Source organism: Macadamia integrifolia, chromosome 1, assembly GCF_013358625.1.
Source record: "Macadamia integrifolia cultivar HAES 741 chromosome 1, SCU_Mint_v3, whole genome shotgun sequence".
Taxonomy (NCBI): Eukaryota; Viridiplantae; Streptophyta; class Magnoliopsida; order Proteales; family Proteaceae; genus Macadamia; species Macadamia integrifolia.
Window position 1 is genome coordinate 24,432,905 of NC_056557.1, and position 16,102 is coordinate 24,449,006.

The 16,102-nt window shown below is 37.1% G+C and overlaps 1 non-coding gene across 1 annotated transcript; it reads right to left on the reverse strand.

Annotated features, from left to right (window-relative positions):
• Positions 1-13,432: 13,432 nt before the first annotated feature.
• On the reverse strand, positions 13,433-13,539 carry LOC122087119. Its single transcript, XR_006142666.1, has one exon. It is a non-coding gene; the product is annotated as a small nucleolar RNA R71 (small nucleolar RNA).
• Positions 13,540-16,102: the final 2,563 nt, after the last annotated feature.

Here is a 16,102-nt window from a genome sequence, read left to right on the forward strand (position 1 = left end):
GTTTCTTCAATTTGATTAGGGCATGACACAATGTCTCTTTATAATTCTACATTAGTCATTTTATTCCCGATAAACCTAGTTCATCGATATTGGTCAGTTTTTCAAGTTCATCCTCCATGCAGCTACTCGTATGAAACCAAAGGGTTTGTAAATCCTACAATTGACTAATGCGGTTATCACTCCTACGAATGAAATCATTAGACATTGAGCTAATGTCATTAGTAGCATACAAACGATGCCTTACCTTTCTGTCAACGCATAGAAGATGCCTTAACTAGACCAACTTCAATAACTGGATAGGTACAGACACAATGAAGGTTTTATAAAGGTTGAAAGTTTCCATCTTTTGAAAATCACCATCCTAAGGAGAGAGTGTTGTTAAGCCGGTTCGGCTTTGATTCAAGTTATTCAAAGAATCAACTTTCTCATCTCGTTAGGTAAAGTTTTAATACCCCCGGCATGCTCAAGATCTAGAATATTAAGTAATTTAAATAGAAAAAAATGAGACAGCTTGAAAATTTATGTGAAAGAGAAGAATACGAGAGAAGTATTTTAACCCATAGCCCTTCGATACCAAATGGGGCAAGCACCCAACATCTCCTCTAATATGAAATGGGTCAGACACCTACAGATATATGATACTGTTATAATCCGAATCACTTTCCTATATAGATCTCTAAATATTGATTGATTAAATTATTGAGAATTAAATTATAATAGTCGTGGTTAATCTCCTCTCGAGTTTATGGAATATGCGGAGTAACACATTGTGATTAAAGATTTTGGGGTCAGAACAGTATTATAATTAAAAGCTTCTGCATATTATTCTATAACCATCCTATCATATGGGTACTAATCTAACTTCAAAATCCTTCAGTTTAGGTAGCCTCATGAGTATTTGCATCGCGTCTTCTAGTATATGATTTCAAGACAATCACAGTCTAGTGAAATACAGTAGAAACTTATCGGATTAAGAAAATATTGATATAACTTTAATGATGAAAATATCGTAGAGATGCAGATGGTCCTTTAATGGAAGAAGAGTGTCTAGTTTCTTAATATTGGTCAGTTTTTCAAAATTATACTATATTCAGTTACTTGTGTGAAATCAAAGGGTATGTAGATTCTGTAGTTTATCGATACAATTATCACTCATATGGATGAAATCAATCACTAACATACAAACGATACCTTATCTTTCAGTTAAGGCACAAAAGATGTCTTACCTTGACCAATTTCAATGTGGTGATATGCCCTAGCCCACTAGGAATCCATTTTAAGCCAAAAAGTTGATTGATGTCCAATATCCTCAAATTGGGCATTATTTCTACCTAATACCTTAGTCAATCAAAATAAATTAGAATCAAATACTCTAGTTTTTGAAACCCACCTATAGAGTAATCCATGACCACCCCATCATATGGGTGCCCATCTAACCTCAACTCCTTCAGTTTATGTAACTTCTCGAGTGTCTTCATCACATCTTCCACTATATGATATCAAGACAATTGCAGTCTAGTGAGAGATGGTGGAAACTTATCGAGTTGAGATAGAATTGTTACAAGTCCGATGATGAAAATATCATAGAGATGCAAAGGGTTCTTAAAGGAAGGGAGAATAATTTCTTGATAGTATTATTATTCTTCCAAGTATAGCACCTTAAGTTTCTTCAATCTGATCAAGGCATGACATAGTATCTGTATAATTCTACATTAGTTCTTTTATTCCTGATAAACCCAGTTCCTCGATATTTGTCAGTTTTTCAAGTTCATCCTCCATACAGTTACCCGTGTGAAACCAAAGGTTCTGTAAATCCTGTAGTTGGCTAATGCGGTTATCACTCCTACGAATGAAATCATTAGACATTGACCTAATATCATCAGTAGCATACAAACAATGTCTTATCTTTCTGTCAAGGCACAGAAAATGCTTTAACTTAACTAACTTTAATATCTAGATAGGTACAGACACAATCAGAGTTTTGTAAAAGTTGAAAGTTTTCAGCTTATGAAAATCACCATCCCAAGGAGAGAGTGTTGTTAAGCCGGTTCGGCTTTGATTCAAATAATTCAGAAGAATCAACTTTCTCATTTCATTAGGTAAAGTTTTAATACCCCCAGCACGCTCAAGGTCTAGAATATTAAGTAATTTAAACAGTAAAAAATGATACAACTTGAAAATTTATGTAAAAGAGAAGAATACGAGAGAAATATTTTTACCCATAGCCCTCTGATATCAAATGGGGCGGACACCCAACATCTCCTCTGATGCGAAATGGGTCGGACGCCTACGCATATATCATATTTTTATGATCAAAATCACTTTCCTATATGGATCTTTAAATATTGATTGATTAAATTGTTGAGAATTAAATTATAAGGATCAAGCTTAATCCACTTTCGAATTTATAGAATATGCGGAGTAACACATTGTGATTAAAGATTTTGGGGTCAGAACAGTACTATAATTAAAAGGTTTTGCATAGTATTTTATAACCACTCATTATATGGATGTCAGTCTAACTTCAATTCCTTCAGTTTAGGTAGCCTCTCGAGTATTTGCATCACGTCTTCCACTATATGATTTCAAGATAATCACAGTCTAGTGAAATATAATAGGAATTTTTCGGATTGAGAAAATATTATTATAACTTTAATGATGGAAATACCGTAGAGATGCAGATGGTCCTTTAATGAAAGAAGAGTGCCCAATTTCTTGATATTGGTCTTTTTCAAGTTTATCCCATATTCAGTTACCTGTGTGAAACCAAATGGTATATAGATCCTGCAGTTGACCGATGCAGTTATCACTCATACAGATGAAATCAATCACTAACATACAAACAATACCTTACCTTTCAGTTAAGACAGAAAAGATGTTTTAACTTGACCATTTCAATGTGGTGATATGCCCCAACACACTAGGAATCCATTTCAATCCATTTTAATCCATTTCTCCTTCTTATACTACATAGTACCTCAGGTAATCAAAATAAATTAGAATCAAATACTCCAGTTTTGAAAATCCACTTGTAGAGTAATCTGTGACCACCCAATCATATGGGTGCTAATCTAACCTCAACTCTTTCAATAGCCTCTCGAGTGTCTTCATCACATCTTCCACTATATGATTTCAAGACAATTGCAGTCTAGTGAGATACGGTGAAAACTTATCAAGTTGAGATAGAATTGTTACAACTCCAATAATGAAAATATCGTAGAGATGCAGATGATTCTTAAATGAAAGGAGAGTAATTTCTTGATAGTATTCTTGTTCTTCTAAGTATAACACCTTAAGTTTCTTTAATTTAATCAGGGTATGACACAATGTCTCTTTATAATTCTACATCAGTCCTTTTATTCCCGATTAATCCAGTTCCTTGATATTGGTCAGTTTTTCAAGTTCATCCTCCATGCAGTTATCTTTGTGAAATGAAAAGGTCTATAAATCCCGCAGTTGAATAATGTGGTTATCATTCCTACGAATGGAATCATTAGGCATTGAGCTAATGTCATCAGTAGCATACAAACGATGCCTTAAATTAACCAACTTCAATAACTGGATAGTTACAGACACAATCAGGGTTTTGTAAAGGTTGTGAGTTTTCAGCTTATGAAAATCACAATCCCAAGGAGAGAGTGTTGATAAGCCGATTCGGCTTTTATTCAAGTAATTTAGAAGAATCAACTTTTTTCATCTTGTTAGGTAAAGTTTTAATACCCCGACACATTCAAGATCTAGAATATTAAGTAATTTAAACAACAAAAAATGAGACAGCTTGAAAATTTATATGAAAGAGAAAAATACGAGAGGAGTAATTTAACCCATAGCCCTCTGATACCAAATGAGGCAGATATCCAACATCTCCTCTAATATGAAATGGGTCGGACACCTACTCATATAGCATAGTTTTATAATCCGAATCACTTTTCTAGATGGGTCTTTAAATATTGATTGATTAAATTGTTGAGAATTAAATTATAAGAATCGAGCTTAATCCACTCTCGAGTTTATTGAATATGTGGAGTAATATATTGTGATTAAAGATTTTGGGATCAGAATTGTATTATAATTAAAAGTTTATGCACAGTATCCTATAATCACCCCATCATATGGTTGTCAATCTAACTTCAATTCCTTTAGTTTAGGTAGCCTCTCGAATGTTTCCATCACGTCTTCCACTGTATAATTTCAAGACAATCACGATCTAATAAAATACAATAGGAACTTGTCGGATTGAAAAAATATTGTTATAATTTTAATGATGAAAATATCGTAGAGACGTAGATTAGGGGTGTCAATTCCGAGCCCGCACTAATAGGCCCGATCCCGACATGTTTCTGATTAATGAATGTGTCAAGCTTGAGCCCGATTAATGAACGTGTCGAGCTTGAGCCCAACACATTTTTAAACAGGTAGTACATGGTGCCACCACCTAGCCCAATGGGCACCGGACCGGCTCAACACATTTGTAAGCCCGATTTGAACCAACTTCTTTAGGCCTGACCTAGCCTGACCCCTTTAATACTACTTGTATTTTTTTTAATACGTATTTAATGTTAAGGCTATGCGATATATACAATTGAAATGGCGGTAATTGTTGTATAACCATTCATATTTTTTATGCATAGTTTAATTGATTTGAACTTACTAAACTTGGGTTATGTAGATGGTTTAATTGATTTGGGTTTCGTGGGTTAAAGATTAAGTACTCTAGTAATTATTTAATTTATCCATCTTTGGCCAAATCCATTTTAACTATAAAAACTTTTTTTTTTTTTTTTGATATGCCCATCTTTACCTCATTTTATTGGTATTCCTCTTAAAGCACATTTAAGAGACCAATTTTAAAGAGAACCCATTTAAAACCTATTTATAGTTAAATAGGTCTATATCCTGATTAAGGCCCATTTATGACTGCCCAATTAAAGCTTGAGACCGACCAGGTCGATGATTAACTGTACCATGCCCGCGTTAGCTAAGCTCATTTAGCAAAACGGGTGTTCATGGTGTAGCCCTAAAAAGTGGCCAAGCTTGATTAGGCCTGATTGAGACCGACTTAATCCGGCCCGATCGATTGACACCCATAATGTAAATGGTCCTTTAGTGAAAGAAGAGTGCCTAGTTTGTTGATATTGATTAGTTTTTCAACTTTATCTTACAAATCAAAGGGTATGTAGATCCTGTAGTTGACCGATGCGGTTATCACTCATACGAATGAAATCAATCACTAACATACAAACTATATCTTACCTTTCATTTAAGACACAAAAGATGTCTTAACTTGACCAACTTCAGTATTTGGATAGGTAAAGACACAATAAGTGTTTTGTAAAGGTTAAGAGTTTCTAGCTTATAAATTAGAATTGTCAAATCGGCTCGGTTTTGATTCAAGTACTTTAGAAGAATTGATTTTCCACCTCGTTAGGTAAAACTTTAATACCTCTGGCACATTCAAGATCTAAAATATTAAGTAATTTAAAAAGCAAAAAATGAGATAGCTTGAAAATTTGTATGAAAGAAAAATGCGACAAGAGTATTTTAACCCGTAGTCCTCTGATACCAAATGGGGCAGACATCCAACATCTCCTCTAATACCAAATGGATCAGACACATACTCATATATCACACTTTTATGATCCGAATAAATTGAGTTTATGGAATATGTAGAGTAACACATTGTAATTAAAGATTTTGGGGTCAGAACAGTATTATTATTAAAAATTTTTGCATAGTGTTTTGTAACCACCCCATTATATGGGTGCCAATCTAAATTCAATTCCTTTAGCTTAGGTAGCCTCTCGAGTGTTTTCATCATGTCTTCCACTATATAATTTTATGATAATCACAGTCTAGTGAAAATACTATAGGAACTTGTCGGATTGAGGAAATATTGTTATAACTTTAATATTGAAAATATCGTAAAGATGCAAATGGTCCTTTAATGATGGGAAAGTTCCCAATTACTTGATATTTGTCAGTTTTTCAAATTCATCTTATATTCAGTTACCTGTGTGAAACCAAAGGGTATGTAAATCCTGTAGTTGATCGATGTAGTTATCATTAATACGGATGAAATCATCAGGCATTGAGCTAATGTTATCACTAGCATATAAACGATATTTTACCTTTATGCTTGGTCTTAACTTGACCAACTTCAATATCTGAATAAGTACACACACAATCAGTGTCTTGTAAAAGGTGAGAGTTTCAGCTTATGAAAATCACCAACCAAAAGAGAGAGAGAGTTGTCAAGTCGATTTGGCTTTAGTTCAAGTAATTTAAAAGAATCAACTTTCCTTCTCGTTAGGTAAAGTTTTAATACCTCTGTTACGCTAAATATTGAGTAATTTAAATAGTTGAAAATGAGACAATTTGGACATCTGAGTTAAAGAGAAGAATACACGAGGAGTATTTGATCTTATAGCTCTTTAGTACCAAATGGGGTGGACACCCAACATCTTCTCTGATATCAAATGGGTCGGACACCTGCCCATACACCACACTTTTAAGGTTTAAATCATTTCCCTATATAGATCTCTAAATATTGATAGATTAAATTGGTGAGAATTAAGTTATACGAATCGGTCTTAAACCACTATCGAGTTTAGGAATGTGTTGAGCAACACATTGTGGTTCAGGGTTTTGGGGTCATAATAGTATTACAAATACAAAGTTTTATGTTTCTACAACTCTTATGTAGTGTATCTCTATTATATGACTCACCTACCAATATCATAAAGATACATATGACCCACAAATGAAAGGGCATTATTATGCATTTATATTTTTCTTTCAAATCTTAAACCCCAAGTTGCTCCATTTTGATTAAGGCTCGGTACAATGCTTCATCGAAATTCTACATGAGTCTTTTAATTCCTATTAAACAAAATTCCCAAAGATTGATCAGCATTTAAGACCATCGTCCATCCAACAACCTGTTAAATCTCAAGCCTTTTTTCTTTTCTTTTCAAGCTTCTGTTTCTCAATTCGTTGCTTTTTCTTTTCTTTTCCTTTTCATGCTTTTGTTTCAATTCAAGCTGACATCTTGTAGAGTGTGGTGGGGCATAGACTGTAGGCTGTATAGTGCAGAGTGACGGCTGCCACAGAGTAGAATGAACTCATCTCTTTTTCTGTCATTTCCTCTTTTTTCTTCAGCTTTTCCTGTGCAATGAAATGAATAGTGTTAGCTGTAGTATTGCTGTACTATATATTCTCTGTCTCTAACCTTTTTTATATCCTATTATGTATATAACACGCTGCACTTCTTACCTTTTCCTGGAACAGGTAAGTTGGGTTTAAGTTCATCCCAATCTTGACTCTCCCATACATCATCTATATTGAAAAAATAGCTCCTCCTTTCTATAGATTTAGAAAGCCTTACTGCTAACTCTTCAACATCCATTGCCAGTAACTTCCCTCTCTCTTCTACGATAAGTGACACGACTTGCTCGATTACATCTTTGATTTTATATTCTTTCGCCAATTGTACCCATGCTTTACTGTCAAAATGTCTTTAAATCATACCTTCTGTATATTTTTCGAGCAAGACACATTTTACTCAGTCCACCCATACCTATGATGGAAATAGCGCCGAACGGCCTATTGTGATATTTTGTCATCAGAAACCTCACGAGCAGCTCTGCTTTGATTTGATGGGCTACGACCTCTACGGAAGCTAAATGCACTTTAGCACTTGTTTGACGCCTCTTATCTAAAGGTTGAATATCACAATCTTTTTTTTATTTCTAAAAGGTTCTGGATCTGATCTCTCAAAATTTTGATTTTTATTGGTAGGAGGTGAATCCTGTACAAAAATTATGGGAATTGTAAGATCTTTTCACCAATATTGTAATACCCTACTTCTTAAACCCAGTCTGATTACACGGTTGACCCGATTTAACCATGCAGGACCCGAACCGGAGAGAGTTAGAGCGGGTTCCTTATGGACTATGATTGCAAGGGTGACCTTAAACACCGGCTGGCCCGACAAGTCCGAGCCAGTGCCAAAAGAGACGGGTGTACCCAAGCTGTGTACATGCACCTATCATAAGGCCATGTACGGATAAAGCAGGTATGTAGCCGTATATTAAGGTGCATACGTATATTACATCGTATGCCAAGAGTGAGAGATTCGTGCCGATGGCTGAATTCTGTTAAAATCTTAAGTTTTGGCCCTCAGGTGGGCAGACAGGTGGGCGCATCCACCCACCTGAGTGACCCACCCATGTGAATTACTTAGTTATTTAAGAAGTATAAATAGCACTTATGATTTTCTTTTCTTTTCTCATTTATGACACTCAGACGTTGGTGAGAAGAGTAAAGAGGAGAGAGAAAAGAAAGGAAAGAAGAGGAGAAGGGAAGGAAGAGGAAGAAGAGATGGATGTCAACGGCGCCGAGGCTTGATCTTCCTATTCCGACGCCGGAAGAGTGATCTCCAACACTAGATCTACTTTTAGAGGTGAGCAAAGGTTGGGTTCCTTGAACTTTCACCATGCCCAAGTAAAACCCTTGATTTGGGTAGGGTTTCTTGAGATCTTATAAATCCCCCTTGAAATGATGAATCTAAGGTTTAATGGATGATTTATGTATTGATCTTGAACGATTTGAAAAATTATTTACAAGGTTGGAGAAGCATTGTAGATTTGAAGTGATTTTGGGGTTTTGAAGGTGTTCTTGAGCAAAGAAGGTAAGATGGCTTCCCATTCCTTAAATCTAACCTAGATCTAGGTTAGAACCATCTTATGAGACCTTGAATGTGTGAAGAATGGGTTTGGAAAAGCCCCATTTGAATCCCCACAGGTTGGGGAAAGTTTAGGAAGAAACAGTAAGTTTCCCGCCAAGACCGATGGGCCAGATCGGTGGGCCATCTGGCCCGCCTGTGGGTACCCGCTTGAGAGGGCAGGGCCTTCGGGCCCAATCGGCGGGCCAAACCGGTGGGCCAACCGGTGGGCCACCCTACCTGCCGGTCTTAGCAGGCCCTCTGGCCCAACCGGTGGGCCAAATCGACGGGCCAACCGGTGGGCTGACCTACCCATCGGTCCAGACCGGTGGGTCTGACTGGTGGGCTGTCCAACCCACCCGAGAGGCTCCAAATGTGATTCTTACGTCTGATTGGACCCAAATCGGACGTGTGACCTTCTTTTAGGATTCTAAACATGATCTTGTCATTGGATCGTGTTATTCTTGATTCCAAAGTGATGAAGTACTAACCCCGCTCACTCATGATAGGTTCACCAAATCCTACGCTTCCCGCACCGGATCTCACCCATACCGAGCGTGAATCCTTGTACACTACAGATAAGTGGGGAGAGGACGTTTGGCCTTGTTTCAAGGCATTGTTTGGCATTCATTTAATTGTATCGAGTCTAGTCATCCCATCATGAAAATGCTATGTAGATTAGTCATCCTCACATGGTTATGCATGGGTGTTGTGTTTATTTTCTAAATGCCAAGTGATAATATGTTTCTATGATGAATGTTGACATCATTGTGCATGATGCATTAATAGACTAGATGTCGTAGTTAGCTTGGAAACGAGTGCATTGGTGGCCCGTGGTATGGGACGTGGTGACACTATACAATCGTACTATTGTCATATAGGAGCATGCGGTTTAGGATTATCACCGTCCCGTGCTACGACCCTTCCCAAAAGGGGTTAAGGTGTTGGGTTACCATTTGGGGGGAAGCAGTGGTCGCGGTTGTCGGGTCACTGTGCCGGTTAGACATTACGCCCGGCTAGTCACTAGGACAGTCGGCAACCCTGGTGGTATATTCAAGAGGGCCAATCGTACTGCTTTTAAATTGCTGGAGTCAGTACCTTTAATTTTCAATCATTTACTTTATGTTAAGAGTTGGTGGTGGGCATATTTTTACTTTTTCGAGTACTCACAGTGGGCCTTCTCCGACAGCCCTATGGACGTATCGCGGGATGGAGTTCGTGGCTCATACCCGGAGCATACGCACACTGTGGTTGTAGTAACACTAAACCGAAGACTTAGTAATGTTGCTTAGGTGGAAGTGATTTAAAAATGTATTGAATAGTATATAGTGCATATGGTTGTGATTTGTTGTGTGGACTGCTGTGTGGTCCATCTTTCCACTTACTGAGCTAGTGAGCTCATCCCACGTGTGCACCTCTTTTAGATGATTTTGCAGGTCATCAACCCAATGAGCATAGGGCGGGTCCCACGGTTGAGTTCCCTGAAGAGGACTGGTGGGCCCCTGAGGAGTTAGAGCACGACACTGATTGCTCGTGCGAGAGTTGTGCTACGGGACCGCAGTTCTGATGCCGAGCTGAGCTCTACCTTGTGATGCCGAGCTGGGCTCAACCTTTGATACCGAGTTGAGCCCTAGGCTTTGATACCGAGCCGAGCTGTATACTCTGATTTTTGATGATTTCTTTTATGTACTTGATATGTGAATTGTACTCTTATTGTGTAAATATCATGCATTCGGGCCCACATGTAATTAACTATTGTATCACAATAACAGACAAAGCTGAATTTGTTGAAGTAGGTTCCAAATAAGAGATAATTTCTTGATTATCGCTTTCCACCAACACCTCAGGAGCCCCTTCAAAGAGTGACTCCAAGAGTCCTTTACAGATCGCAAATGCTTTCTGATGAGCACATTTATGTGTGAAATCTAATGTTGTAAAACATGCATTTTACATATTTAGAATGGAGCTACCATGGGTTTTACTCTCTTTTTATAGGTTTAATATTTTCAAGGCCTTAAGGACTATCGGGCGCGATATCTCTAATTTTACACGTAAAGATGTCATATTTCTTTTCATGGTTACGAAGAGGACGAAATTCTGAGCAAGATGGATGTGTTCAATTGCAAGTACACATTCGTTTGGTCAACCGTAAAAATGATTATTCTTTTTGGAACAAAAAAAGAATAATGGATCAAAACTGAACCGAGATGTAGAACCAGCCCATCTGCAGTTGTTCCAAGGGTATAAGGAATATTTCAAATACCAACAAGAATCGATAGACCACATCCTTAAGCGATTGAAGATTCATTTTTGGTAACAACAACTATCTACCATAGTTAGTGAGTTGTCGTGTGCAAAATCCCTTCCTTATTAGGAAGTCTCAAGTTCGAACCTCTTACATGCCATTTTGTTGAGTTTTTTTAGAAGATTTTCTCTCTCCTACTCATCACTTAAAGGAGGTCAGCGAAGATGGTTGTACGCAAGTTTGAAGAAGAGAGAGAGAAAATAAAGAGAAAAAATAGGAAAGAAGAAGAAAAAAAAAAAAGACTAGGGCATGGATGGAATTTTCCATTAAAATAGAATATTGTCCAAATCCAAGCAAGAAATATCGGCCAAAGGGAGAGAGAGAAAAATAGAAAAAGGGAGAAAAAATAGGAAAAAAAAGACAAAAAAATTATGGGAGATCTCTCTCCACACGTTTTTACTCTTCTCTCTGCTCCACCTCATCAACAAGATAAAAAAAATCTTTTTTTTTTTTAGAAGCTAAAATCGTTAGCTTCCCTCCCCCATTCTCTATATAATAGAATTAACACAAGGGGAGGAGGCACTTCATTCTTCTTCCAAGTTTTTTTCTTAGTTGCTCTATCTCTTTCTCTAGTTTTCTCTTTCTCTAGCTCTAATTCTAGGTTTATGCTTTAAATACTTTTGTAAGTTCTTTTTATTCAATTAATGCAAGCACTTTTGTTTTTGATTCAGTCTTTTATTTTTATTGTTTAAATAATTGAAGTTATAATTTTCAAGTTCTAGTTCTAGGCTTAGTTCTAGGTGACAAGAATAAGCTATAAAACATGTCTTTCAAGTTCAATTTTTTTCTTCAGATTTGTTTTCTCTAGTACTAGAAATTTTAGATTTAGTTTATTCTAGATCTGGTTTTTAGTACTGGTGATATCTCAAATCGTTCAAGTTTTCAGTTCAAGGGTTGAAGTTCAAGTAAATAGGCTCCTTTAGTAGTCTTCTCTCCCCCCCCTCTCATTCCCTCTTTTTGACTACCATTTCTTTCTTAATTTAGGATTTTAATTTTAGTCATTACATTATTGTTATCCCTTTCCCCCAAGGTTCATAGCTAGTGTATGTGTTGGCTTTGCCCCTCCTAGCCATAGAACCATCATTTTATTATTTTTATTTTAATTGTCTCATTTTCCCTAAAGCCATGTAGAGTAACCCTTGTAAGAGTGACTCTCTGGTCAAGTAGGGAAGCTCATATTATGATGCATCCCTCGGGCTAGGTAGAAAAACCTACTTGTGAGTCTCTCTCTAGCTTTATCCCATTTTTTTTACTTTGTTTTTATTTCAACATTTTTTTCCTTCATTGCTTTTAATTGCATGTGTTGTTTATTTTCAGTTATTTATTTATGTAATTTTAATTGTGTGGCTTGTGTCATTAAATTCTTAGATGACGAATGGTTAGGATGTTATCTTAGATACATATGTTTAGGACGGTAATTAGAATTAGATCACAACCATTAATCGGTTCACTTTTGCATTATTAACAGAAAAAAAGAAAAAAAAATAAAGTGGCTGCTCTCCCTGTGTTCGACCTGTAGCTACACTGATCCGTACGCTTGCAGTTACATTTTAAAATCTCAAACAAGTTTTTGGCACTGTTGTTGGGAAGACAGTTCCATGTTATTTTTCACTTTTTTTGGTAAATCGGAGTGCTTTGTTTGCTTTGTTTTGTTTTTCCTTTTCTTTTATTGAATTCCTGAGAAGAACAACTTGCAATAATAGTTGTATCGGTGAAGGTCGTTATACCTCACAATATGATAAAGACAGGTTTCGCCCTGTTGCAGTACCTCAGGAATTGACCTGAGCAACCTCGGATCCCTGCTAGTAAAATTCCAAAAACCAAAAAAAAAATAAAAATAAAAAAACTCATTAAAAAAAAGTTTTGCTATCCATTCTTTTGTGCTTGTTTTACTCTAGTTGTGGGTAATTTTTTATTGCATGAGTGTTAGGTGGGTACGTAATACTAAGAATCGGTTAGAAAGAAGAGATCCAACAAGTAGTGACCTTATACGTTTGCTCTCTTTAAAACCTTTTAATATGGGAGACCAACATCAAAACCCTTCACCTAAATCTCTAAAAGATTGGTTCTTCCCTGCTAGAACAGCCCAACCTTCCTGCATAGTTCTACCACAAGCCCAGGGCAATAATTTTGAACTCAAATCTCAATACATCACTATGTTGCCCCACTTCCATAAGTTGACCTTTGAGGATGCATACCTATTTCCAAGGGAATTTGAAGAGGTATGTGTTCTAATTAAGATTCGACAGCTTTCTGATGATGCTATTAAGCTTAGGTTTATCACTTTTGCATTAAAAGATCAAGCTAAGAAGTGGTTGTATGGGTTACCCACAAATTCCAAAACCTTATGGGAACAGTTCACAGTTGTCTTCCTTAAGAAGTTTTTTCTAACTCATAAGACCAATAAGCTTAGAAGTGATATCCTTCAGTTTAGGCAAAAGCCTAGTGAGTCATTTTCTAAACTTTTGGAGAGATTCAAGGATCTACTCCAAGAATGCCCTCACCATGGCCTAGACTTATGGCATTTATGTCAAATAACTTATGAGGGTATTGATTGCCCAACTAAACAAATGATAGAGTCTATGTGCTCTGAGGGATTCACATCCTTTACAGATGAAGGAAAGGCATGGGAATTCTTACTTGACTTAGCTGACAAAACCCGTGAGTGGGAATCAACCCAAGAGCGTGAAAGAACCATAGGAGAAAAAGGATATTTTGTGGATGTGATAGTAACTAAGGAAGCCCATTTGGATAACCTAATCAAGAGTATTGAGGCTATTGTTCCTAGAGAGCCATCATCAGTCAATTTGGTTAAGATTTGTGCTTGGTGCCAGTCCCCTAGACATGTCATAGAAGAATACCCCAACACCTCTGGGGGCACTTCTAATGATAGTGTTAATGCCTTATATCAGAATAATCCATATAGAAATACCTACAATCCAGGATGGAGAAATCACCTAAATCTCTCCTAGAATCAGGGCGACCAAGCAGGTCAATCTGGACCCCAAAGGCCTCCCTTTGCACAACAATCTTTTTCCCAAAATACTTTTCCTAGGTCAAATGTAGGACCTCAGGATAGTTTTCATAGGGCCCCTCTCCTATCATCTTATCAGCAATCCCCTGGGTTTACCAACACTGGAGAGGCAAGTAGAATAAGTGATTAGGAAAAAAAATATGGCCCTCCTTATGACAAGCCATCAAAATCTTAAGAGAGAACTCACCCAAGTTATCTCAATTATGCGTGAGAGGGAAAAAGGAACTTTACCCAGTCAACCAGAGCCTAACCCTAGGCATCATCAGCCTGTTAGTTCACAGGCACCAACTAGCGCACCACTGAATATAGTACAAGGTCAGACCTAACAAGGGCCCTCTAACCAATGTAATGTTATTTATGCCCTTAGGAGTGGTAGAGAGTACCAACAGAGCGTTCCTAAATCTTCTCCATCTATTACTGCTGTTAACTCTCCTTCAGTTGAGGACACAAGTGTGCCTCTTGTTCTAGGTTCGTCTGATAAACTTAAAGATTCTTTTGAAATAAAAGATGATTTGGTTGAGAAAACTAAAAATGATTCTTCTGAAAAAAGGCAAATCCCTAACAGTCCTTATGTTTCTCTTGTCCCATTTCCTAATCGCTTGGTAAACAAAAAGAAGATTGCTTCCATGGATAAAATTTTAGAAGTCTTCAAAAAAGTAGAAGTGAACATCCCTCTTTGGGATGCCATATCCTATATCCCCGTCTATGCAAAGGTACTAAAAGATTTGTGTACTCACAAACGTATCACTAGTGTGCCCAAAAAAACGTTCTTACAGGTAACATTAATTCCATAATTACTGAGCCTATAGTAGCCAAGTATAAGGATTCAGGGAGCTCTACCATATCTTGTGTCATAAGAAACACCTATATTGAGCATGCCTTACTTGACCTTGGTGTAAGTGTGAATCTTTTACCTTACCATGTGTACAAGCAACTAGGATTAGGAGAATTGAAAGCCACTGAAACTACTCTTCAGTTGGTAGATAGGTCTGTTAAGATTCCTAAAGGGATGGTTGAGGATGTCTTGCTAAAGGTGGGGAAATTTATTTACCCTATTGATTTCATTGTGTTAGATACCAAACCCTACTCAACCAAGGATGGGATCCTAATAATTCTAGGAAGACCATTCCTGGCTACTAGTAATGCATTAATCAACTGTTGGAACAGTTTCCTAAGGTTATCTTTTGGTAACCAAACTGTTGAGTTTAACATATTTAGGATAGGTAAGCAACCACATATGGAAGAAGAGATCAATATGCTTAAGGATTTTCTGGATTTTTTTGATGATTTAATTACCAACATTGATATTGATTTTGATTCAGAATTCCAAGAGTGTATGGATGAGTTGAATGATGATAGTGAAAATTTCTTTTCTAAAGTCTTAAGTCTTCACACACCTGTGGAGCCCTTAGGACCCCTTACCAATTCCATTCCCAAACCTTCCATAGTTTAGCCCCTTCAGCTAGATCTTAAGGGGTTACCATCTAATTTGAAGTATGCTTTCCTAGGGCCTGACCATACTCTTCCTGTAATAATTTCTTCAAATTTGACTTCTAACCAGGAAGAGGAGTTACTTAAAGTGTTAAAAGATAATAAGGAAGCCCTAGGTTAGATCATGACTGATATCAAAGGTATAAGCCATTCTATTGTGCAACATCATATACATATTATGGACGATTTCAAACCATCCATGGAACCCCAAAGAAGAGCTAGCCCAGTGGTGATGAAAGCCATTAAGAAAGAGATCCTAAAGTGCTTGGATCATGAAATAATTTATCCTATTTCTGACAGCCAATGGGTAAGCCCAGTTCACGTAGTGCCTAAAAAGTCTGGGGTGACTGTAGTTCCCAATGCCAATAATGAACTAATTTCAACCCATGACCAATCAAGGTGGAGAGTGTCCATAGACTGTAGAAAACTTAATGTGGTAACCTGGAAGGACCACTTCCCATTGTCATTCATTGACCAGATGTTAGAGAGGTTAGCTGGACATAAATATTATTGTTTTCTTGATGGATATTCCAGCTATAACCAGATCCCA